The 24920-nt window shown below is 42.6% G+C and overlaps 1 pseudogene; it reads right to left on the bottom strand.

The window, feature by feature from the left end:
• Positions 1-10675: 10675 nt before the first annotated feature.
• LOC121459160 lies at positions 10676-10778 on the bottom strand (annotated as a pseudogene).
• Positions 10779-24920: the final 14142 nt, after the last annotated feature.

Raw genomic sequence — 24920 nt, 5'->3', positions numbered from 1 at the left:
CTTGCGTTAAAGGCACCAAACTAGTCTCTGAGGAACAGTCAGAGGTATTAAGAAATGTCCCCTCCCTGATATGACCTGGAAGAGATTTGAACTGCAGCCACACAGAGATATGAGGACACAGTTAAGTGTGGACCGGGCATTTGTTACTTGACATCCAGTGTCTGCAGAATGGACTCCAAGCTCTCTGTTCTTCAAGACCTCTGGCATCTAAACTGAAATTTATTTTTCTTCCTTTTTTAACGAAGTCTTGATTGCTGCTAAAGTATCATTTCAGTAAATGGGATGTCCACTTGTTCATCATGGCTCCAGCCATGTCCCTACAGCACTCAAAGAGTCCTTCCCTTCCTCTGGGACAGTGTCTATGTCCTGTCCTAGAAATAAGCCAGGAGTCACCCCTTCCTGGGGTCCCCCAACATTTTTGTTCTAAGCTGCATTTCATCTTGGTTGAGGCAGTCAGGGCTGGCTTCTCTTCTGCGGTGGCCACAGGACACAGTGGGGAGACAGCTCTATGGCCTGATTAATTTATATATGCTCTTTCAGCTCAGGTACCATTCTGTCCTCCCTTCTCATCCGTGTCTTTACTTGCTGGGGCGTCAGCTACCTGGGGCTGACTGTGTTCAGAAATTCTTAAGTGGAAAATGCCAGAAGTAAATAATGTATGGCTTTAAAACTGTGCACTTTGTGAGCAGCATGGTGAGATGACACACTGCCTCGGTTCACTGGACGTCTGGCCACGGTGTCCATGACAGCCACATGATAATTGCCATATTGGTTCTCATAAATGACACCGTACTATAACAGCTTAAGTTCAAGTAAGACTGACTTTACTTAATAGTGACACATTTCATTGTTCTTTTATGTTATTACTTATTGGTAATCTCTTACCATACCTCATTGAATAAATTTTATAAAATGGTCATTTAAGGAACAAGCACAAGCTTTCAGAGACTACATCAGGCTCTTAGGACATGTGTCTTCTGAAGGGGGACGCTTGTTTTTATGTATTTTGAAGTTGTTAGACCCCAATGCAGACTCAAGGGTGACAACATATACATATTTGAGAAGATGGTCATTTCTAGCTGGTGCAGTCCCTTTAATCCTGGGACATAGAAGACCACGCTCCACAAGTTTGACACAGCCATGCTTGGCACCGTTGGCTTTGCTCTGTCCACCCAACCCTCTCCTTCTGAAAGCACTGTAAGCACCACGCTGCCCTGCCCTGACTCCCTCCCACAACGTCAGCCTCAGGCTTTTTGATTTAAGGTTGAATTTCTTGGAAGCCTTTGGATTCTCCAGATCTTATCTCCTTTCTTTATAGAGTTCCTTCGGGTATGACAGTCCACAGTAGGCCTTCTCTTTGCCCTTGTGTCTCCATCAGTGAATGGCAGCTCCTCCTTCTAATTAGAGCCAGAATGTAGAATAACAGCAATGACTTTTCTTCAATACCACCCTCTCTGAAGAAGGGGAAGGGCATCTAACAGCAATGACTTTTCTTCAATACCACCCTCTCTGAAGAAGGGGAAGGGCATCTAACAGCAATGACTTTTCTATCAATACCACCCTCTCTGAAGAAGGGGAAGGGCATCTAACAGCAATGACTTTTCTATCAATACCACTCTCTCTGAAGAAGGGGAAGGGCATCTGACAGCAATGACTTTTCTATCAATACCACCCTCTCTGAAGAAGGGGAAGGGCATCTCTTGACTTTCCCTCTTGACTCCTCTGTCCATCCGTGTCTCCTCATTCAAGCCGAGGCTCCCCAAACTTGGGCACCGCAATTTCTGACCTGATTACCATGAAGACCAGTCCTTTTCTTCTCATTTTCCTACCCTTTGTTCTCACACAGGGTAAGCAACATTTTGAATGTCAAATGTAATAAATGTAGTCAGCTTTCCACAAAAGCTCTTCACAGTCTCCATATTGTTCTGCGGGTGAAGTCAAGTTTTCCTAAGAGAACTCTTCCTCATCTATTCCTTTTCATCTCTGCTTCCCCACCCCTATTTTCCAGCCCCTCTGTTCCCTTTCCTTCCTCTGAGGTCCAGCCATGCCTCTGCCTCTGCCTCAGCCACCACCCACTTCCACCCTCTCTGCTGGCAAACACATGCACAGAAACCTGACCTGCTCCCAATAATGTAGTTAGACCCCAGTGTGGGCTTCCAAAGCAGCCATCTGTGCGGACTGGAGCAGAGTCCCTTTCTCTCCCACCAACACAGTGTCTGCTTTTCCTTCCCAGATCTAACCGTCCTATAGCATTCCCGTTGTTTGTCTGTGTACAATAACAATCTACAAGGAGAATGAATGGATGGGATGGAAGGATGGGTGGGTGGGTGGATGGATGGATGATGGATGGATGGATGGATGGGTGGATGATGGATGGATGGATGGATGAATGGGTGGATGGATGGATGGATGGATGGGTGGATAGATGGGTGGATGGGTGGGTGGGTGGATGGATGGATGATGGATGGACAGATGGATGGATGGGTGCGTGGATGGGTAGATGGATGGGTGGATAGATGGGTAGATGGGTGGATGGATGGATGGATGGATGGGATGGACAGATGGGTGGATGGATGGATGGATGGATGGATGGATGGGTAGATGGATGGGTAGATGGATGGGTGGGTGGATGGATGGATGGATGGATGAATGGATGATAAAGTGAGTGTATGGTTAGATGGATGAAATGATTATCTCTATAGAAACGATAGCTTATCAGAGATCTAGTCTTCTTTTAGAAAGAAGAAAATTTCTACAGATGCATCAATCATCTGTGAAACTGTAAAAGTTGAATCAGAATCAGACTCACCACAGGAACTTTTGTTTTAAAACTGCATTGCATTTGGGTCACTATTTGTAAAAAGGATCTTTAAAAATCAGTTTCAACATCCTAACAACCCCATATTTGGCAGAATGAACCAGAAGTATTGAGATTTATTTCTCAAAGGGGAAAAAAGCCAAGGCTCAAAATAATGAAATCTTTGTCTAATGGCCTCACAGGGATTTGTTTAACCTCAGTAGATAACTGGTTACTAGAAAATGAGCAAGTGTTTCTCTACCAGGAGAGCGTCCGGAGACAGAAACACAGGTAATGAAGCATGTCATAAGAAAGGACAAATACCACATCAATCCCTTTTACTTGATCAGTCATCTAGCAAATATTTTTGATTGTCTAGTATGTGTCAGGTCCACAGGCAAAAGTGATTGTTGTATTGGATTCAATGTTTGCACAACAGGGGCGACAAATCATTTGAAACCATGGGAGGTTGTGTAAAATTAGAGATGCAAGAAGAACCCATCGGAAAGGCCAAGACGTCACCAGAGGACACATGACAAGGGGCCTTTCGTTTTCAGGGATATTGAGGACACTCTGTAGTACTCATAAAGCAGGGTAGCCTTACATGCCAAGGGAATGGGCATAGATTCTTAGAAGTTTAAGAGTCAATGGAAGAACAGACAAAGCTTCCTGGATAAGTGAAAGAGGACGTAGTTTATTGCATACTCCTTTACTTTGCATTCTGAGTAAGGATACAAATGGTGTCTGACCAGTTGTAATTGTAAAGTTGGGAGATGATGTGGGATTCCCCTCTGTATGCTTCACTGGTTAATAAAGAAACTGCTGTGGACCAATAGCAGGGCAGAACTTAGCTAGGTGGGGAAAACTAAACTGAATGCTGGGAGAAAGAAACGAGGAAGAGTCAGAGAGAAGCCATATAACTCCACTGGAGCCAGACAGAACTTTACCCGGTAAGCCACAGCCTCGTGGCAATACATAGATTAATGGAGACGGGTTAAGTTAAGATGTAAGAGTTAGCAAATAAGAAGCTAGAGCTAATGGGCCAAGCAGTGATTTAGTTAATATAGTTTCTATATGATTATTTCAGGGCTGAGCAGCCAGGAACCAACAAGCAGCCTTATCACTACAGGAGAGAGCAAGACAGTGCAGGAAGCTTGGGGAGAGAAGAGTAGCACAGGATTGGAGTGAGTGCCTGGCACTGTGATCCTCCATCCTGGAAGAGCTACTCCCTGGTGCTGGTTGCCGAGGCCCTGCTGAAAGAGCTTGCCTCTGGGCCTTCACTGGAAGTTGTCCAAGATGAGGATGTCTCTCTCGGCCTCAGCACTAACCTTCAGTCCCTTACAGGTGTGACCGACTGCAGGTGATGTGAGGGGTGTGCAAGTGAGCCACAGGGAAGCCTGCACCAAGACTGGTCAGCCTCAGTTGCTGGAGCGAAGCCAAAGAAGAGAGAATAGGCATGTAGGTTGCTGACGACTGAATCAGAACTAGAACAAGAAAGATAAACTTGCCTCAAGACTCAGCATCATGGTCCTAGGGCATAGACCCTTGAGAATCCACAGAAGTTTCCACACATGATCACACAATTTCAGAAGACAGTGGCTTGTAGTGCCAACCTACTGGGAAACTATTTTATCTCATTGCCACTAACCAAAAGAGAAAAACACTTTTTTTTTTCCCCCAGGAACTCCAAGTAAAACTGGTAGTTGTGGTTTGAGCATGGTTTACTGCAGAACTCATGTTTGAGTATAATTCCTGTAGTCTTATGTTAATGGTTTTACATAGGTAGATAGTCCAACCATAGTGTTCATAAGTAGGCCTAGGAAGTGGCTAGAGTAGGCCACTGGAGTAGAGCTCCCATGTGAAATTCTGCATGTTTATTGATAAGGCGAGAAAACACAGAAAGAGTGATACACATTCTTCCATGATGTGAAATAATCCAAGGAACCTTGCCAGAGCCTTTTCCATGCTACTTGGGCTTCTAGCTTAAAACTATAATCAAAACAAACATTTTTCTTTATAATTAAACCACCCCAGCTATTCTGTTATAGTAACAAAAAGCTAGCAAGCAACCATTGAAAGGAGATACCTGAGTATACTTTCTTTTAAAACTATTTTTGAGAAAATATAATTATATCAAATACTGCTTCCCTTTCCTTCCTCTGAGTTCTCCTATATATCCCTCCTTGTTCTCTTTCAAATGCATGGCCTCTTTTTTCATTAATTGTCATTGCTTGCCTATAGGTACATGTCTATACATACATACATATATATACATATATATATATATATATATATGTGATCTGCTTGGTCTATATAATGTTACTTGTATATAAGTTTTCAGGACTGGCCATTTTGATGCTGGATAACCTATGGATAACTTATTAAAGTGTTCTTTCCTGGGGAAATCTCTCTCTCTCTCTCTCTCTCTCTCTCTCTCTCTCTCTCTCTCTCTCTCGGCATTCCTTACTCTGTAGTTCTTTGTGTAGGGCTGAGATACCCTGGGCTTTCCCTGTCCCCTTGAGCATGTCTATTGTCTGGATCATGTTTAGGCAGTCCTGTTGGTGAGAACTTGTAGGTACAGCTCCTGACATTCCTAACATTCCTAAGAGGCACAGTCATATAGCAAACTCCCTGATCCTCTGGCTGCTACAGTCTCTCTGCCCCTTCTTCTGATGATCCTTGAACCTTAGGTGCAGGGAGCTGTCTTGTAGATGTACCGGCTAGGGCTGGGCTCCACAGCGCTGCATCTTCATGGGTTGCAGTTTCTGTAATGGTTTCCTCTTGATACAGAGACAAACTTTCCTGATGAGGCACGAGGACTACTCCTATCTTTGGGTGTAAGGACAAATGTTTAGACTATGGTTGGGGTTGGGATTATGCTGATTTAGTAATGTGACAGTTACAGGTTATCCTCCAAGAGCCATGACTTCACCAGGCTTGGGTAGCTATCTAGGTTTCCAGCACCACGCATTTTTTCCCTCTGCTTCGAATGGGGCTCAAGTCCAATTAGAGAGATGCTGGCTACCATCCAGGTATGTATCACTAACATAATGTTAAACTTATCATACCATGCTTCGTCATTGTTGGGGTCCCTAGATATCATATCTGTGTAGGACTATTGGTGGCTTTCCTCCTTTGGAAGCTTTCCTGGCACCTTCTGATACCAGTAATCTGGTCTTTAGTGGGGAGGCTTTCAAATCAGTTCTGACCCAGGAGCCTCTGGACTCTTGTTTCTAAAGTGCATGGTGTCTTTAGCAATGAGGTCTTATTTTCCACCTCTGAGGGTCAACCAAGGATAATAGCAATAGCCAATAATGTTTTAGGAGTCTCTTCACAACAGAGATTTGGAAGAATTTGCCTGTTTCCTGGGTTTTATTTTCCATAAATAAATTTCATCCTTGCTTTTTATTTCCCCGCCAGGCAGGTATAGCCTTCAGTTTCTTGTGCAGTGTGTCCCTTGTGGCCATACTTTAGGGCACTGTTCTTCACTCCTGATCTGTAGTGATCTGTGGCCTCAGTAGCGTATTCTCTGCATTTCCCTAGCCTGGGTCTCATTCCTGGATGTCAGATACACAGCAGCAGTGCCGTCCCAACTCTTTGGTGCCCACCCTCTGTCGTCACAGGCCAGCAGCCCACAGCTGGCTAGCTACTGCACACGCTGTATTTAAGTGAAGCTGGCCTTAATGTGCTTCAGGTCAAAAAATTTGTTTCTGTCCAAAATCAAATTTTTCTGTGAGTGGGATTTGGAAGAGCAGCCGGACCATCCTCTCAACAAGGAGTGGCTGTCGTTCCTTACTTAAAAGTAACCCTTCAGAAACCATCAGCCCAAAGTCCTATTGCTTTGCTCTGTGTGTGGTGTCATGACCAGAAGCTGGAGTTAGGAAGTGATTGGGGCTCTCTGCTAAGATCAGTTTTCTTCCTAACACCAGTGTTTCCATTGGACGGATCTCACGCACACTGAATACAAAGGAAGTATGAAATGGCCTAGGGGTACTGATGTGTTGCTACTTCCTAAGAATAAATGATGATGGCAGAACAGGGCCCGGGAGCTGTGTGACTAGATTGAGATGCAGACAACAGCAAGCTGTCTGTTGACCATGATGTCCTAGAGGATACATCAGGATGCATCATACAGTGGGCAGAGTGCAGCCACGCCCCAGCTCACACCTGCCCTGTCTCCTAGAGATACTATAATTGCACTGAGACAACAGGAGAATCTAATTTCATCTCGTCATCTTGACTTTTTAAATATTGTTAGATAGGCTCTTGTGGCTGAAAGAGCATGGATACTGGCGTGTGGCACTTTTGCTTCTTTGTATTTTCAGTCATTAAAAACACATAGCGCCCCAATTAAGTGTTCTCTAGGAATCTTTTCTTACTGGCAATGTGCTCGTCCGTTACCTCAATGAACGGCCGTGAGTTGATGGATTATTCCAATGGCCACAGTAACAGCACCCTCGATGCATTGGTAAACCCTGAACTGCCGTGAGTTGATGGATTATTCCAATGGCCACAGTAACAACACCCTCGATGCATTGGTAAACCCTCTCCTGCCAGCACTTGGCAGACTTCTCATCCAGGCTGCTTTCCTCGCTTTGGAATCAAGAGTGGATATTAGTGGGTTAACAGACACGTCCCCTTGTTCTGTCTTGGGGGACGGGGTGGGGCTCAGCCTTGACAAACACAGTTTGACTCTGGTCTCAGTTCTGTAGCCTCATTTGTCGGTCACATGGACACTGGTGGCGGCGGCAGCGAGGCCTAGACAGTTGATCTGAAGGGAAGATCCTGTGTCTCACGGTGTCCAGGAGGAAATTTTCCATTTATTTTACTTTCATTTTGTCTTCTTCAAAAACAGAATTCTTCAGGGGGGAAAAGATGTTATATTATGTAAATAAAAGGAGACAGATGAGTTCAAGGGAGAGAAAAAATATTTCCATTTCCACTCAACTTCGGAAATCTAGGCCAACACTGATTAAAAAAAATAAATAAAATAAATAAAAACCAAAGAAACACAGATTGAAACCAGATCTGTCTTACAAGAGATTGGCCCAGCGCTGGCTCCACATGGCAACTGACTGTAGACTCCAAGCGCCTGCCTCTGAGTGCCGCTGTCCAGCTGGGCTTGCTCACGTTTGATTTTTATTTTTTATTATTTTTTTTAATAATTTGAGTCATCACTGGGTCAAAATGAATCCCAGTGTTTTTTATGTGACGCTTGGAGGACATTTGAAAGGCATGGAACTTCTCAAATCAGAGCTGCTTGGCCTTGGGCATGCAACCTGCCTTTCATCCTAGCCAGGCTCCAACATGCTAAGATTTAAAGTCACACTTGACGACATTTTCATTAGCACATCCTATTCCCTGCTCTGGCTTTTAACTTTTAATGTCTGTCTTAAGAAGAGAGAAAAAGAGGGGAGGCTCCTTGGGCAGACACCATTCCTTTTCAGACATGGGGGCACCCGCTTGCAATCCCCGTGCGCAGAAACAGAAAGAGGAGAGCCATTTCAAGGCCAGTTGGGCTCCATGGCGTGATCCTGTCTCAGACAAACAAGCCAAGTATTACTTGAAACTTGGGCCTTGTTGAACAGTAAGCCAGAATCTCAGTGCCCTGAAAAGGGTGACAAATTTCGGACATATAAACATGGGTTCTCAAGAGACATAAAGAAAAACAGGGCAATAAATAAATAATAAATAAATGCATTTGTTTCTTTGTGATTCTGACGAATGAACAAATGAAGGCACTACATGAAGGGTGATCTTCCAGCTCCAAGCTGACTCGTGTGAGAAGGAACTCTGTTCTTAAGCTCCATTAACACCAAGCCGAATAGAACTCTAGTTGCTAGAAACATCCGAGACAGAGGCTGTGCTAAGTCTGTGCATCTGTGTCTCTGAGCCATTGACCTATCCGTGTACTTTGCATAATAATGTAGCCAACTAGAGTCTTGGCAGAGACAGGAAATCCAGAGGTTCCTGGGGAGCTCTCCTTGGCTCTGACTGCCACATTTTTACCCTTTTCTCCCTCTTCTCCTTTGGGACAGGGTTGCCCTCCCTCTGCTCCTCCATGGCATGTCCTGCTAATGGCACCGTCTGTTTGGACAGACCTTGCTCCTGGTCCTAACTGTACAACTGGTGTGGGTCTCTAGGTCCTGCTTCTCTGTCCTGGGAGTCACAATCTGCCAGGCTACTCAGCAGACTCCTGACCTAACTCCACCACACAGCTTTGCTCCTCTGAGGTCTTCTGTGCTCATATTTCTCACCCCACTTGACATGAATGCTGCCCTGGACTAGCAGAAATGGGGGGGGGGGGCAAAGATGTTAACAACTGTACAAAAAGTCTTTGTCCTGCTTTTTTCCTTCTGCGTGTGAACAGCCAGTTCTCGGGCACCATCTGTTGAGGAGACTGTCTTCCTCCAGTGTACATTTTTGGAATCTTTGTGAGATAATTAGACAGCTATCATTGCATGGGCTAACATTTGGGTCCCCTACTCTAGCCCACTGCCCTGTATGTCTGTTAGGTACCAGCATCGTGCTGTGCCCATTACTCTGGCTTTGCAGTATAGCTGGAAATCGGGTAGATTAGCACTTTTTATGGCTCAAGATTTCTTTGGTTATCAGGGGGCTTTTGGGTTTTCACATGAACTTGGGGTATTTCTTTTTCGATTCTTGTGAAGAATAAAGCTGCAGTTTTGACTGAGATTGTGTTGAATCTGTAGAATGCTTTCAGTAGGATGGTATTGATTTTGCCCATCCATGAGATGCCTTCCCAACTCCTAGTGTTTTCCTCTATTTCTCTTGTATGTGTTTTTAAACTTTCCTTGTACATGTCTTTTCCTTCTGTGGTTAGGTTTATTCCAATGTATTTTTGAGGCTATTATGGATGGGATTGTTTCCCTGCTTACCTTGTCAGTCATTTTATCCTCAGTGTTTAGGAAGGCTACTGATTTTGTGTGTGACTTTTGTAACCTGTCACTTCTCTGGACGGGTTTGTGAGCTGTAGGAATTATCTGTTGAGGTCTTGAGAGTCTTGTGAATAGAATAATTTCATCTGAAAATACGATTATGTCTTCCTTTTTTATGTTTGTCTTTTGTGTCCTTTCTCTTGTCTTATTGTTCTAGCTCAGACTTCAAGTTCTATATTGAAAGGTATTGAACACAGTGAACATGGTTAATAGAGTTCCTGATATTAGTGGGGATGCTTTGAGTTATTCTTCATTTAGCATGGTATTGGCTGTGGGTTTGCTGGGTGCAGCCTCTATTATGTTAAGATATATTCACTGTACCCTTAGATTCCTTAGGCCTTTTATTGTGCAGGGATGTTGGAATTTTCCAGTCTTTTTCTGCATCTACTGAGATGAACACGTGCTTTCTGTCATTACGTGCGTTTATCTGGTGGATTTGTATGTATTGATTTGCGTGTGTTAAACTATTTCTGCATCTCTGGAACGAACCCAACTTGATCCTGGTGTATTTTTGAATGTAGTTTGTAAGTATTTATTGAGAAGTTTTTCATCTGTGTTCATCAGGGAGATTGGTCTATAATTTTCTTTTTTGATTGTATCTTCCCATGGTTTAGCAATCAGCATAATGCTGCCTTATAAAAAGAAATTGGAAACCTTCTTTTCTTTTCTATTTTATGGAACAACTTGAGAAACATTGGCTTTAGTTCTTCACAATAGGTCTGGTAAATTTCTGCGGTGAATCCATTTGGACCTGGGCTTTTTTTGGTTGGTAGGTTTTCAGCGGCTGCTTCAATCTTGTTGTTTGTGATAAATCTCTTCAACTTTTTTTTTTCAAATTGCTTCTTGTCTTAACATTGGTAGGTCATGTGCATGTAAGAATTTGTACCATTTCTTTTAAATTTTCCAGTTTGTAATTACTGGGAATTCCCATGCATGCATGTAATAAAACATGACAGTCTCAAACTGTTAAGCTGAGAGGTACATATACTACACTTGGTTTTAGCCAAAGGCAGAGAAGTCATGAAATATGTACTGTATACTACCCATTTTCCTGACAGTAGCACTCATTTGCATTAAACACACCCCATCACAACTTCTTCCCATTTCAGTTTTCTTATTTTTTTTTATTAACTCAGTAAGGCCTGTTATTACTGCCAGTACAGGTGTGACGTCATCCACTGGAACATTCTCTTGGTGGACACATTCTCAAAAAGGGATGACCCCCCTCCACACACACAACCAACTTCTAATAGCTCCTCAGGAGGGCGGCAGCCCTATCTATGTCAAAATTATGGGTATATTTTTAAAGTATATCCTACGATCCTTGGTTATAATGTCTCCCTTTTGTCTTTAAACTTATTAATTTAGGTTTCCTTTCTCTTTATTTTTTGGTTAATTCAGCTAATGATTTTCAATTTTGGCTATTTTTCCAAAATAGATCAAACTCTTCATTGATGTGTTTGTTTGTCTTCATCGCTTTGTTCTTTGATTTCAATTATTTCCTTTTGTCTGAGAGTTTGTGGTTTGGTTTGTTCTTGTTGATATAAGGACTTGAGATGCATCATTAACTTATAAAACCTGAAACGGAAACATACACTACAAGATATGGGCACAGGTAAGAACTCTCTAATAAGGTTGCTGAGAGCTCAGGACAAAAGGCCAACAATTGTCAAATGGCATTTCATGAAGTTGAAAAATTTCTAAACAGCAAAGGAAACTGTTATTCAAAGAAAAGACAAGCTTTGAATGAGAGAAAGTATTTACCGCTTGTAAATCTGACAAGGAATATCTAGAATGTAGGAAAAACACCAAGAAAGAAAACAGCTGAAGGAGAACGAAAATAAAGAATTGAACAGAAGGATCTAAAACTAAGAAATATGAATGCCTAGTAACACAGTGAGAAGTGTTCAGCATCCTTCATCGTCTGGAAAATCCAACCAAAATGACTTTCAGATTATATCTCACGCCAGTCAGAATAGCTGTTATTAATAAGTCAAACAACAACAGGGGCTGGCGAGGATGTAGGGAATGGGGGAGCTTTAATCACCGGTAGTGGGAGTATAATTATCTTGATATATCTACTGTAGAAATCGGTGTGGAAGTCTTTTTAAAAACCTAGAAATACCACTATTTGGATTATACAGCTCTTGGGAATATAAGCAAGGAGAAACTTGGTCGTTAAAATTCATTGATGCTTTGTTGACAATAGGTATACATCCATACATCCTGGAGGTCAATCAGTGATGAATGGGTAATGAAAATGCAGTATTTGAGCGCAATGGCATTCTATTCAGATGTGAAAAAAAGAAAGAATGGAAATGTGCAAGTAGTTGGATGGAACTAGGAATAAAATATATCAACCTAGGAAATTCAGACCCAGAGAGACAAACACCACGTGTTATCAATCTCTCCTATGTTTAGTTCTGTGTGTTTATCTTAGAGAACTTAGAGAAGTCATGAACCAAGGAAATGCTCATAGAGAGATGTTTTAGGATGGGGGTGATGAGTAAAAACTCATATGAAAGTGGAGAAAGGGGAATATGGGGGGGGTGAAAAGTTCAGTCAGGTGTTGAGGTGGGGGATGGGGAGATGAGAGGAGAGATGGTTAAGCAAAGTGAAGGATCTAGAAAATAACCCTATGGAAACACACTACCTTGTAAGCCAATTAGAAGACATGAGCTTAAAAGGTAGTTAAGCGGGAAGTGTTCTGCATTGTTGGATAATGGTTCTCTTTGAAAAACCATCGTTATCAAGCAGAAATCCCATGTGGGTATGGAATACCTCCTTATACATTGCCAGAGACCCTGGGGAACCTCCAAATCATTGCTCTTGAGTCTCCACCAGAATTAGACGATAAGTCCTCATTTCTAAAGACTGTGCATGCCTCGGTGGAAAGATATAAAGAAACCAAGGGGAAGCCAAGGTGGAACCTTTCTTCCCATGTTCATAGTGCTGGAAGGTGTTACGCAGGCTGTTGGAGGAGAGAAAACACCAACAGTGTTCCTCAGCTGTGGAGCCTGTGAATTACAAACTACAGTGCCCCTGTCAGGCAAGCTGTGCCCATTGGTACAATAGTGGCATGACTGTTATGGGAGTAACCAACCGTTCTTGGATTGGATTTGAGCCTTGCTACATAGGAGGCAATACATTATCAGTACTTTTAACCCCGTAAAATTTTTTAAAAAATGGCTAGGGGAGATCATAGCCTAAGAAGAATCTCATATTTTTTTTAACTAAATTGATATGGTACCAGATCGCAGTCTAAATATTAATGTTTATGCCCATAGACAAGTGCTATTCTCATCCTTAATCAGAGAATCTTCTCTTTGTATTGAGCAATGGTGAATGCAAAGATCTGTGGCCTCCCACGATGCTCAGGGTAAATGAGAGTGGAGTGCTCTGTCCTAAGCTGGACATTTATAGGACTTTTGTATGACTCAAGGAAAGCTGAGGGAAAAGGGGCAAAAAGAATGTGACAACCAGAAGACAGGGAAGAGAGATAGAAAATGTGTCTTCAGAACTTGGTACCCACATTGCAAACATGATTCCTTAGTGGTTGTGGTACCCTGTAAGTGGGCCTGTACAAGGCTGAGACTTGTCAACAGCCATTTTTGAATCAGAAAGTGACTCGTGGGGTCGAAATCCTTCCACTTACACTATTGTCAACTGATGGAGTCTACAGAAAAGATAACCACGGCCTTCAAGTATTACCAAACAATAAGCCACCCGACTCCAATGAATAGTTCCAAACCCATGGCCACACTGGCCCATAGTTCTTGCCACTCAGTAGGCTGAGGCATAAGGACCCCATGGTTAAGTCCTGCTTAGCCAAGTTAGTGAAACCCTATCTGAAGTTATTTGTAAACTGGTGAAAAAGTTGGAAGACGTGGCTAGCAAAAAGCACAGCATTTCTCTAGCTTGCGCAAAGCCCTGGGGTTCCATCCTTTGTTTTGCTAAATAAATAAGAGAAAGAGAGGGGTGCAGTTAGCAAAATACTCTTTAAAATCTCATGGCAAAGCAAGACATATTAACATCATAAAATTTTGCCCTTTTAATTTAGTAGTAGGAAGATTTCAAAATATATAAAAATATGCCTATCTACACAGCCCCTCCCTGTGCCTGCTATTAGTAGCCCCGGGCAACCTTCTAGAGAAAGCAAAGGAGTTCCTTATCCTCATCTTTGTAAACAGAAGTAGTTTGCCATATACATGGTTCTCCCTTCAATTTTTTTCAACATATTCTAGGGGTTTTACCGATTTCTGCAGGCCTATACGGAGCTCCACAGGATGACACGCTGTTATTTAGCTATACCTCCACTATGGATGCATAGGTGTTTGCAGTCTTGTTTATTATAAAGCAATGCTATATTAAATATCCATGGAATATGTCCCTTTGCAAATATGCCTTTAGTGTAACTAGCTCAATGTCATACGAAAGAAACACATACACGTGTTACTTTCATAGCATTTGCCCAGAGAATGCATTTAAATACTAAAAGGAAGTATGTCATCAAACACTTGAAATTGGTTCTGCTCCCATGATCATTGGAATATTCTGTCACTTCCATTTTATAATTCATAGTCAGGATTTTTAAGCTATGAGTTGCAGTAGTATTTTTCTTCCATGATTAAGAATCATTTATATTTCTCTTTAAGTGAACTTGCTAAGTTTTGTATTGCCATGCTAGTTTCTTTTTCTCATTTTTATTAGTTCTTTGAGAACTTTTTGTAATATATTTCAATCATATTCAATTAACTTTCTTCCCTCAATTTCTCCCAGATCCACTCTTTTTCCTTCTGATCCAAGGCTGTGTCCTCTTTTTGTATATCTCCAAATGGATCAAGTACACTTTGTGCTGCCTCTGTCCTCTCAGATGAATGACGACCTTCCACTGGAGCCTCTCAACCTAGATGGGTCCCATCCTTAAAATGCCTGACTTTGTATCCCACATCTATCAGTTACCAATAGCTCCTTAGCTTGGGGAGACACTTGCACCTGTTCGTGCTGGGACTTTGTCTAGCATGAGCTTGCGCATGCTACCATGATGTGCTAGTCTGGGGGTAATGATTGGTCAGTACTAGTTGTTTTAGTTCATTTAGCTGAATGGAAGAAGTAGTCCAGCTGTCTTCTAGGGCCCATGACCTATCTCCCCACAGGTTCCTTGCCCAAGCTCTGTTGGGGTTCTTTCTCTCCTGAGTTTGTTACAGATGTACTGGGTTCTGTTTGAGGCGTGGCTGCCTGTCATAAAGTGTGCACAGCATAAAACTGAGAATATCGATCATTTTAAAGTACGCAGTTTAGTGGCATTTAATATAGTTATGTTGTTGTGAGATTATTACTGTCATCCAGAACTTTATTGTCACCCTAAACCTGAAACTTGGATGAATGCACAGCTCTCCATCCTCCTTTCCTCAGCCCTGGTATGTATGTATGTATGTATGTATGTATGTATGTTTGTATGTATATGTGTGGATTTGTATATGTATTTATGTATGTGTGTTTGTGCGTGTGCATGCATGTGTGTATGTTTGTATATATGTATGTGTGTATATGTATGCATATGTATATGTGTATATGTATATGTATGTGTATATGTACACATGTGTGTGCGTGCGTGCGTATATGTATGTGTGTGCATATATACATGTATGTGTGTATGTATGTATGTTTTATGTGTTATGTATGTATATGTGTATATACATATTTCTGTATTAATGATTTTAAGAGCCTCATAGAAACAGAATCATAGGGTGTTTGTCCTTTTTGGTCTGGTTTGTGTCTGCTCATTTCTCTTACTGCAATGTCCTCCTTGTTGAAGTTTGTGTCAGAATTCCATGCTTGAGCAAGTCAGTCTCTTGTATTCAGATAGCCTTCTTGTTTGTGCCCACGCGTGCACAGAAGACAGTAGAGCTTCATTAGCGTTTTCCACACGCGGTGTCATGTCATCTACAAGCAGGTAATTTGCCTTTCCATTCTGATTGTTTTTCTATGACTTAGAAATTATTCTCACTTCATCAGTTTGTTGAATACATTTGAAAAGAATTGATAATAGCTTTTTTTTGGCTTGTGTTATGTAATTTATTTCATTTTTAAGATTGTAATATAATTACATCATTTTCCCTTCCCCTATCTCCCTCTAAACTTTCCCACACACACACCCCTCCACACACTCTTTTTCAATTCTTTTTTTTTTTCCAAGACAGGGTTTCTCTGTGGTTTTGGAGCCTGTCCTGGAACTAGCTCTTGTAGACCAGGCTGGTCTCGAACTCACAGAGATCCGCCTGCCTCTGCCTCCCGAGTGCTGGGATTAAAGGCTTGCGCCACCACCGCCCGGCTCTTTCTCAAATTCATAATTTCTTTTTTTTAATTGTTGTTTCACATATATATATATACACACAGTAGGACAATAGTCTTTTAATTGCTTGGTGGAATTTGCTGGCACAAACCCAGAGGGGATTTAGTTTTGTTTTGTTTTTATCATAGTTCTTTTCATGATTGACTCAATCCTCAAATTTACTGCAGGTCCGATCAGATTTTCTATTTCTTCACATTTAATATTGGTAGATTTTGTATCTAAAAAGTTATCTGTTGAGAGTGGGAAAAATGGTCTTCCCCCAGGGAAAAGCACAGTAATTGACTGTACAATACTAATGGTCGGCCCTGAAAGCATACATGCAGTAACATTATACATACTGAACAGGCTATAGTTAGGAAAATATCTGTATATACATACATTTATATGCATGCATAAACATTGGGAAGAGGTCAAGAATTTGAAAGAGATCGAGGAGGAGCATATGGGAAGATTTGGAGGGAGGAAAGAAGGGAGAAATAATGTAAACATATCTAATCTCAAAAATTAAAAAAAAATTAAACCTTAAAAATAAAGACAAACTAGAAATCAAAACAATCAACTGTTTCATCTGTCATCCACTTGTTTGTGATAAAACCTCTATAATAGTTTTTACTGCTGTGCGATTGATTTAAATACCCCCTTTTATATATAACTTTAATAATTTGAAAATCATCTTATTTCTTTTCATTGCTGTTAATTTTGTTGATTTTGTTTTTAGTTGTTTGTTTTTCGATTTTGTTTTTCTTTTAGGCTAACCAACTCTTGTTTTCAACACCTTTTCTCTTTCTCTCTTTTATCTTTGCTTTTTCATCTATTTTCTTTTTCTAATTTCTTCTAATCTTCCTCCCCCGCCCCAACTCCCCAGGTTCTTTCAATGTAAAATCAGGTTGTTAGTTGGGGATTATTTGTATTCTGCAGTATAAGCATCTCCGCTATCAGAGTCCCTCTTGGCAAAGCTTTCCTGGAACCACCTGCATTGTGTTGTGTTTGTATTTAAACATCCCTAAGTATTTTCTCATCTCCCTTGTGGTTTACTCTTTGGTCTGTTGCTCCTTTGAGAGGATACTGTTGAATTTTGTAAATCTGCGAATGTTTCCATTTTCCTGTTTATTGTCCATTTCTGGTTCCATTCAATCATAGTCAGAAATATTTTATATTATATCTATCTTTTTAAACCTATGGCAATTTGATTTTTACTTCATCTATGATCTGGCTTGGTGCTTGTTTCATGTATAATTAAGAAAACGTGTGTACTGTTAGTGGGCAGAGTTTGTGTATAAGTCTGTAAGATTTACTGGTTTATTGTTATTTAAGCCCTCTATCTCCTTACTTATTCTTTATCCTTTACTCGACACGAGGTGCTGAAGTCTCTAGGTGTTATTTTAAAATGTTCTGTCCATCCTTTCAGTTCCATTGGTTTTGTACTATGTATTTCAGAATATTTTACTAGGTGTGTTGATGTATCTAATTGTTTTATCTTGTTGTTCATTGAAACCTTTAAAACATATTATCTTTCTTTTTTCTCTTGGAAATTTTTGAGATTTTTGATATATTTTGTCCAGTAATGTCTTAGGGTTACTTTGCTGAAATGAAACACCATGACCAAAATCAACTTGGGGAGGAAAGGGTTCACTTGGCTTACATAGCCTGCATCACAGACCATTGAGAGAAGCCAAGGCAGGAACTCAAACCAGACAAGAACCTGGAGACAGGAGCTGAGGCAGGGCCTATGGAGGGGTGCTGCTTACTGGCTTGCTCCTCATGGCTTCCCCAGCCTGCTTCCTTATAATGTAGGACCACTATCCCAGGGATGGCCCCACCCATAGTGGGTAACTAGAATTGGCAACATCTTGGGGAAGCACTAGACTAGAAGAAGCCTAGTGCAATGGGATTTCCAAGGAATCTATGAAGGTGACCCTAACTAAGACCCCTATCAATGAGGGATATGGAGCTGAACCGGCCAGCTCCTACAGCAAGACACGACGTCAATGAAGAGAGTGGAACACCAGCCCAGCCACATAACCTTCAACCTACAATTTGTCCTGCTTACAAGATGTCCTGGTGTATGAGTGGCATAGAAATTGTGGGAGTGGCCAACCAATGACTGGTCCAGCTTAAGATCCATAAGAGGAAGCCAACCTCTGACACCGCCTGGAGGGCCAGGAACCAGACACTGGAGAGCCAAGTGACTTAGGATAGAACCAAAAACAACTGGTAAAGAAAGAAAAAGAGAGAAAGGGAAGGAGGGAGGAAGGGAGGGAGGGAGGGACGAAGAGAGGGAGGGAGGGAGAGGAGGGAGGGACGGAGGGAGGGAGGGACGGAGGGAGGGAGGGAATAATATTCTGCTATACTCATAGATTGGTAACACATTTATTTTTGTGGGCCCCGAAGATATATTTCAGAAAATCGTGTTTAAGCTGGGCCCTATGCAGTGAGTGACGTTTCAATCAACATGAATAAAGCCCAATAGGGCTTAGTGACATAAGGTGGGCTACAACAGAATTGGCTTTGTCAGAGTGCAGGGCACCTGGGGGACAGAGAATGTGACCTGGGGCAGCAGGTAGGGCGTGAGATTTAGGCCTCCATGCAGAGGAGTGTGCTGTGTCCTGCAGTCAGCGTGAGAGCTTAGGAATCATTTCATTTCACAATGTTTGCTTACCACTGTATATTGGTTTTAAAGAGAATAACGCAATTGTATTTGTGGGGGTTGGAGGGGAGGGAATAGAAGATTCTGCAGCGGAGGTCATGGCAGGCCATTGTGGATGTCAGTACGGTAGGATGCTAACCGCTAGGATGAGTGGGACATTGGCTTTCACCTGACCCTGCAAAGCTGGGAAACAGCAAAGGTGAGAAACCCCTGTCCTTTGCCTTGTGGAAATCAGTTTACTGTTAGAAGCCTGTGTGACTTACAGACACCTCTGTGGTGATGGTTGGTGTGCTTGGGTCAGCCAGACATAGCCTTCCAAACATTCACTCACTCTGTTTGTCTCATCAGCTGTTTCATAAAATGCTTGTCAAGCCGCCTTTGTGTCTGTCTGTCTCCTTCCCTGGACTCCTCACCTGTGGCTCAAGCTCAGCTGAATTAGCAAAGAACCCTTCAGTAAGGACTCCAAGAAAACAGGCTAGCCCAGAGTATAATTCTCTGTGCTAAGTCAATGTGCCTCTGCCCTGCTCTGTTCCTTCTGGCTGTCTGTGGACTTCTACAGAGTTGGTGGAAGTTTCTCCCTATTCTGACAGCCACTTCCTGCCTGACCTCCCCCCCACCCCACACACACACACAATAATATCATCTAACAAAGTCTGTCTTTCCCTTGTTTTCATTTGACTGAATCGCTTATTTAGAGCACAGCATCACTGAAATCTGGTCACTGATGGGATAAAAATTTGGAGCTGAAAAGGCAGGGAAGAGTCAGGCCAGCCTGAGAGTTGGAAGGAAAGTACAGCTGAAGAAAAAATACTCTTTGTGGTCCCTCTACATAGTGATTCCCCCAACTGAGTTAGTTTCTCCCACCAATCCCCAAATACCACACAGCCGCAAACACTGGTATCAGTGAATTTGTATTTATTATTTCTTTTATTTTTAAGATTATAATATAATTACATAATTTCTCCATTCCTTTTTCTACCTCGTCCATACCTCTGCCTTGCTGTCTCTGAAATTCATGGTACTTTTAAAATTAATTGTTGTTACATACATGCATGTACATTCTAAATATATCCTGCTCCATATGTCTATGTATAACACACACACACATTATATATATATGTATGTATATATATACATATATATATATATATATATATATATATATATATATATTTACCTGTATGTCTGCTTCCTTTGTCAGTACTCAAATATTTGGAAGCTAGATTGTCCCCAAGTTCTACCCCCTTATGTTCTAAGATATCCCTGCTGCCCCTTAACCCTGCTTTTCCTTCCTCACCTTGCTGGTCTCTGGCTTAGTTGAGCTTCTGATGACCTCTGGATTGGAGTCATGAAATGCATGCTAATCTCTGAGCATCTTCAGTGCGCTTCGTCATCTGTAGTATGTCAGCTCACCTCTAACGCTGTGTCAGACCTGGCCCTTTCTCCCAAATTCTTCCTGTTAATAGAAGTCCTCTGTTCCCTTGTCATAAAAATTAAAAATTCAAACTGTCACTATCAGTTATATGTAGCCTCTAACATTATCAATTGTGTTGCAGTCGAGAGCGGAAAGGCGGTTGCCGGAGGCTGCAGAGGGCAAGGCTGAGATCGGGGAGAGGTGGGCCATGAGTAGAGTCCCCAGCAGGGATGGGCCAGGCTGTCATCTGAAAATTTCTGAATACCTGGAAGAGAGTACGTGATGGGTGTGCCGGTCCCCCGATTTGGACATTTCACAAGGTCTATGTATAACCAAACTTCACAGTGTGAGTACAGGTAGTGTGCCGAATTGAACTTTGAAACCCAAGCAAACCCATGGACCCTGTCTTTCTCCAGTCTCCCTGCGGCCACACCTGGGACCCCTTGATCATGCCTTCTTGCTCCCATGGGACTTCATTTGTGTTCCTGAGCTTGTCCCGGCAGCTTTCAAAGCTGTCCTGTGAGTCTCCCCTCCATTTTCTTTGTATAGTCGGTGCCTCCAGCAGAGTGAGGAGCATCCTTGGGGACACATGACATGATTCACCAGACCTCTGAGAAAGTGTGGAGGGCGGTAGATGCACATTAGAAGAACAATGCGTTCTGCCTGCCACAAGCACAGCTGGATTCTGAAATTCTGTTTTCCTTATTGCCACAAGTGAAACTTTGGTATATAAAAAAAAAGATTAGAATATGAATCTGGACCTGGAATGTCACCCAAAGGTGACATGGTGAGGGTTCATCCCCAGTCATTGTGCTGTCTTGGGAGGTGATGGTCCGTTCTTAGGAGCATTAGGACTGTCCCCTTGAAGAGACCACTGGGCCAGCCACAGGCCCTTACTTTTCTTTTTCTTCTTCCTGCTTGGCACTTCCTGCACTTTCCCACGCCCTGTGACTCCACAATGGCAATGGGGTGGAAACATTTTGTATGGAACCTTCTGGAATCACGAAGGAAAATAAATGTTTCTTCCTTCTTAAGTTGAATATTTCACTTATTTTGCCACCATGAGGGGAAGCTGGCCAGCTCAACAGGCCATCTTGTAAATAACTTCAAAAATAGTCTCTCTGTGATGGACTGAATTTAATTTTAAAGTGTGCCCAGGCTTTAGTCCTTGCTCCCCTCGGGAGTAAAGCTGAAACCGGCATCACAGTACAGAAGGACACATATGATAAGACATTTTGCTTTAATCAAATCCAGGGGCCGACTGCTGTGCTGTTTTCCAAGCCCTTGATTGCATCACTACCTTGCTTTGCTCTGCATGACACGGTTGCATCTATACAAGGCACAGACAGTGGCTTCCAGACCCTGGCATCAAACCTCCCTCCTGCCTGGGTGCCCCTGTGTGCACTAGCTGCTCTCTGAGCACACTGTTCTCCAGCCACTTTGAGCACTGAGCTTGGAATACGCCTCGGAGAGCATCAGATTCCTGGATGCGCGCTCTTGCTACAGTAACAAAATCGGAGTCACTCATAATTAGTGAGAAAGAGGCCTGTCTTGGTCTGGGAGCTGTTATAGCTGAATGATTATAGAAGGCACATAAAGGTACACAGATATATGAATCTAAAGCTGAAACACATTATTCTGATTTCTGTATAGATGCTTCTTAACTATTTCAAGGCTAATCTGAAACACGTAACTAGTACTAATAGACAGGTGACGTTTCAGAAGGCAGATTGACTCCTGCTGGAGAGAAATTCAGCTGCCGCTCCTAGATGTACTTTGGTAGAGCAATATGTCAGTCAGCTCTCTGGCACTGTGTCAGAAATCCTGAGATAACAAACTTACATGAGGTGAAGTTTGCCTGAGGCTAGAGATGAGCTTGTCCAGGTTTGGTTTATAAATAAAAGTTCTCCTACCACCCAAAATATGGGCATAGTCTTTCCAATGCCATGATTTTCTGAGGTCTTGCTTATTTGCTGTACAGAGGGAGGGTGCTGTTCTGAGCCTCTTGGCCCTAGGCAGAGCTTTCTTCCCACTGTGTGGGAATATTTACTCCATCTGAAAAGGTGTGATGTTTTAGGGCTTAGGGATTACTTTGGAGGAGACACAGGTGTTGTGTGCAAAGAAGGTGGGTTCACAGGCTTCTTGCCCTATCTACCCTGATATAAGTCCAGTAAATAGAACAGGCCCTAGGTCAGTACTGTGGCCTTCGCAGAACCTTAGGACACAGTTGGTTGCCCACAATGCTTGTTTTCCTCTCAATACCAACTGCATCTCTACATCCACAATCCCCAGGATAGTTTTTCCCAGAGCCTAGACCCCTTAGAGTTCCTTATGCATGAAGCTCTGCCACACTCCCCATGAGACTGAGGGAGGTGTTTCCAGTGGTTAGCGTGCTCTAGAGATTCCATGGTCGGCACCCACCTGCCCTCCAGTCTCATTTACACACTTTCCCAGTATCCCCTTCTTGCCTTGGATATACCACGTGACTACCATAACTCTACATGGAAGTGTTCCTCTGCCCTGAAGGTGCCCAGTCCCATCACAGAACAAGCTGTCCTTCATCTAAGATCCAGATCGAAGGTCCCACCCATCCCTCAGACAGTATCCCGTTTCTTCCTTGGGGTCCAGTGTATGATTCTCCCTTTGTGTTTATTACATTGCTACAACTATCCCTTTCATCCTTCATCTGCTGCTGGCTGTGACCTCGTAAGGACAAGAATGAGCCTGTCCTTTGTGCCTCAAGTACCTGGTAGGGCACTAGCTGAGCAGATGCATTGTCAAAACCTAGTGTGCAGGACTAAGCAATAGGGAGACCTATTTCCTGCTCCAGACAAAGCTAAAGTGGGAAGAGTGCTGCTTAAGGCTTTAGTTGATTTTGGTACAGACAAAACTACTAGGTGTCAGGTAACTATCTTGTTGTATCAATTATAGAAAGTCATTTGAATTAATCTAACAAAACGGTATTTATTAGTAACAAAGGGATATAAATTTTGAGGAATGTATAAAAGACAGACCCTGCCCTGCAGGAGCTTGGGGTCCATCCATTTGTTCAATGTGTATCCATTAATTCTCTACTGTGTGCAAGGCATTAGGCTAAGACTGGGTGTCGTGTAGGAGACTACAGATAAACAAGCATATTTTAAACTGCATCTTGTGACAAAGGCAACATGAGAAATGGATAGTATGATGTCAGAGGGAATTCATAGCCCTGTGTGGGTGGAGGTGGGAGGTACCGGAGTCCTAGAGACTTGTGTGTGCGATCAGCGACTCCTCGAGAAGAAAGAAGAATTCTAACGAGATTCTGAGTTGCTTTTCTATTGTGATGGCAAAACACAGTGACTAAGGAAACTTACAAATGGAGGTGTTTAATATGGGGCTTATAGTTCTAGAAGGTAGAGTCTATGACTATCTTGCAGGAAGCGTGGCAGCAGGCAGGCAGTCAGTCATATTGCCGGAGCAGTAGTTAATCTACAAGCATAGGCAGAGGGTGTTATCCGGGAATCACACTAGTCTTTTGAAAACTCAAAGCCCAGCCTGTCCCCAGTGGCACACCTCCTCCAACAAGGCCACATCTCCTAATCTTTCCCAAAAAGTACAACCAACTGGGGACCAAGTATTCGAATATAAGAGCCTCTTGGGGTGGGCATTTCTATTCAAACTGCCATAAGAAGGAACAGTTCATCAAAGAGCAGACTCCCTAGAGGGACTGAGACAAGCTGCTGTGGCTAAGGATGAAGAGGCCCGGGAGGAGAGCAAAGAGGTGGAGATCTAGATGCCTAAACGCAGAGAGAAAATAGTGGTATTTATCCAAACCTAGGTTTCTGTTGTTTTGTACGGCTGACATCTATGTAATCTTTGCATACAGGACTCATTACTGCCGGAACAACCAGGCCCCTTTGGTAAACACTCGAACAATCTGTGCTGAATAAAACTACCAAAACCTGGAGCACAAAGGAGTCCAGGTGTGTGCCAGGTTTTCACCACTCAGAGTTGACGCTAACTGTAGCGAGTTGTGCTTATCTTTGCCGTCTAAGACGAGACATTCTGCAGACTCACACGTCCAGGGTCACACAGCTTGACTCTGAGCAATGAAACTGGAACTTGAGTCTATGGTCTGCATGGCTCTCAATCTCGTGTTTTCTCAGTTTCTGTCAATGTGCTTCAGGCACATCCAAGTAAATCCCCGTGGCAGAAATGGGCACTGTTGTAGAAAGGGAAGTCAGGCTTCTGTATTCCAGCCAAGAAAGCAGAAAGAAGGCAGAACCTCCCTAAGATGGTGTGTCAGACGTTGCTAAATAGCGGAGATGGTCTACTCCTGGATGCTGGGCTGCTGTGCAATCTCTCTGGCTAGAGAAAGACTCAGTCCTGGGTTGCTCATAGCTCAGCCTTCGCTCATTCTCATTTAATAATTGTGACTTATTGCTATACATGCACATGAGCAAAATGAATAACTATTGGTGCTGGGAACATAGATCTGCCTTTGCCTACACCAGTCCTTTTTTTTTTTTTCATATGCTAACAGGTGATTCTGGCTTTGTATCTAACTTCCATTTGTTCAGAGGGGAAGCTGTTCTATTTTATTAAAGGTAAGACATTCCTGCCTACAACCTAGTTTCAGCACATCCCAGAGCTCCCCTTCTGAGATAATAGCATAGCACACACTGCCTTTTCGTATTGATGTTTTCTTTGGGCTTCTTCCCTGGATCCTACGGACTGAAGGCTCTCAGAAATCTACGCCAAGGCCCTTG

This window comes from Microtus oregoni, unplaced genomic scaffold (assembly GCF_018167655.1).
Source record: "Microtus oregoni isolate MIOR12 unplaced genomic scaffold, Mior012 000018F_ref0000195, whole genome shotgun sequence".
Taxonomy (NCBI): domain Eukaryota; kingdom Metazoa; phylum Chordata; class Mammalia; order Rodentia; family Cricetidae; genus Microtus; species Microtus oregoni.
The sequence above is the reverse complement of the archived record's forward strand: the minus strand, read 5'-3'. Positions and strand labels throughout refer to the sequence as shown.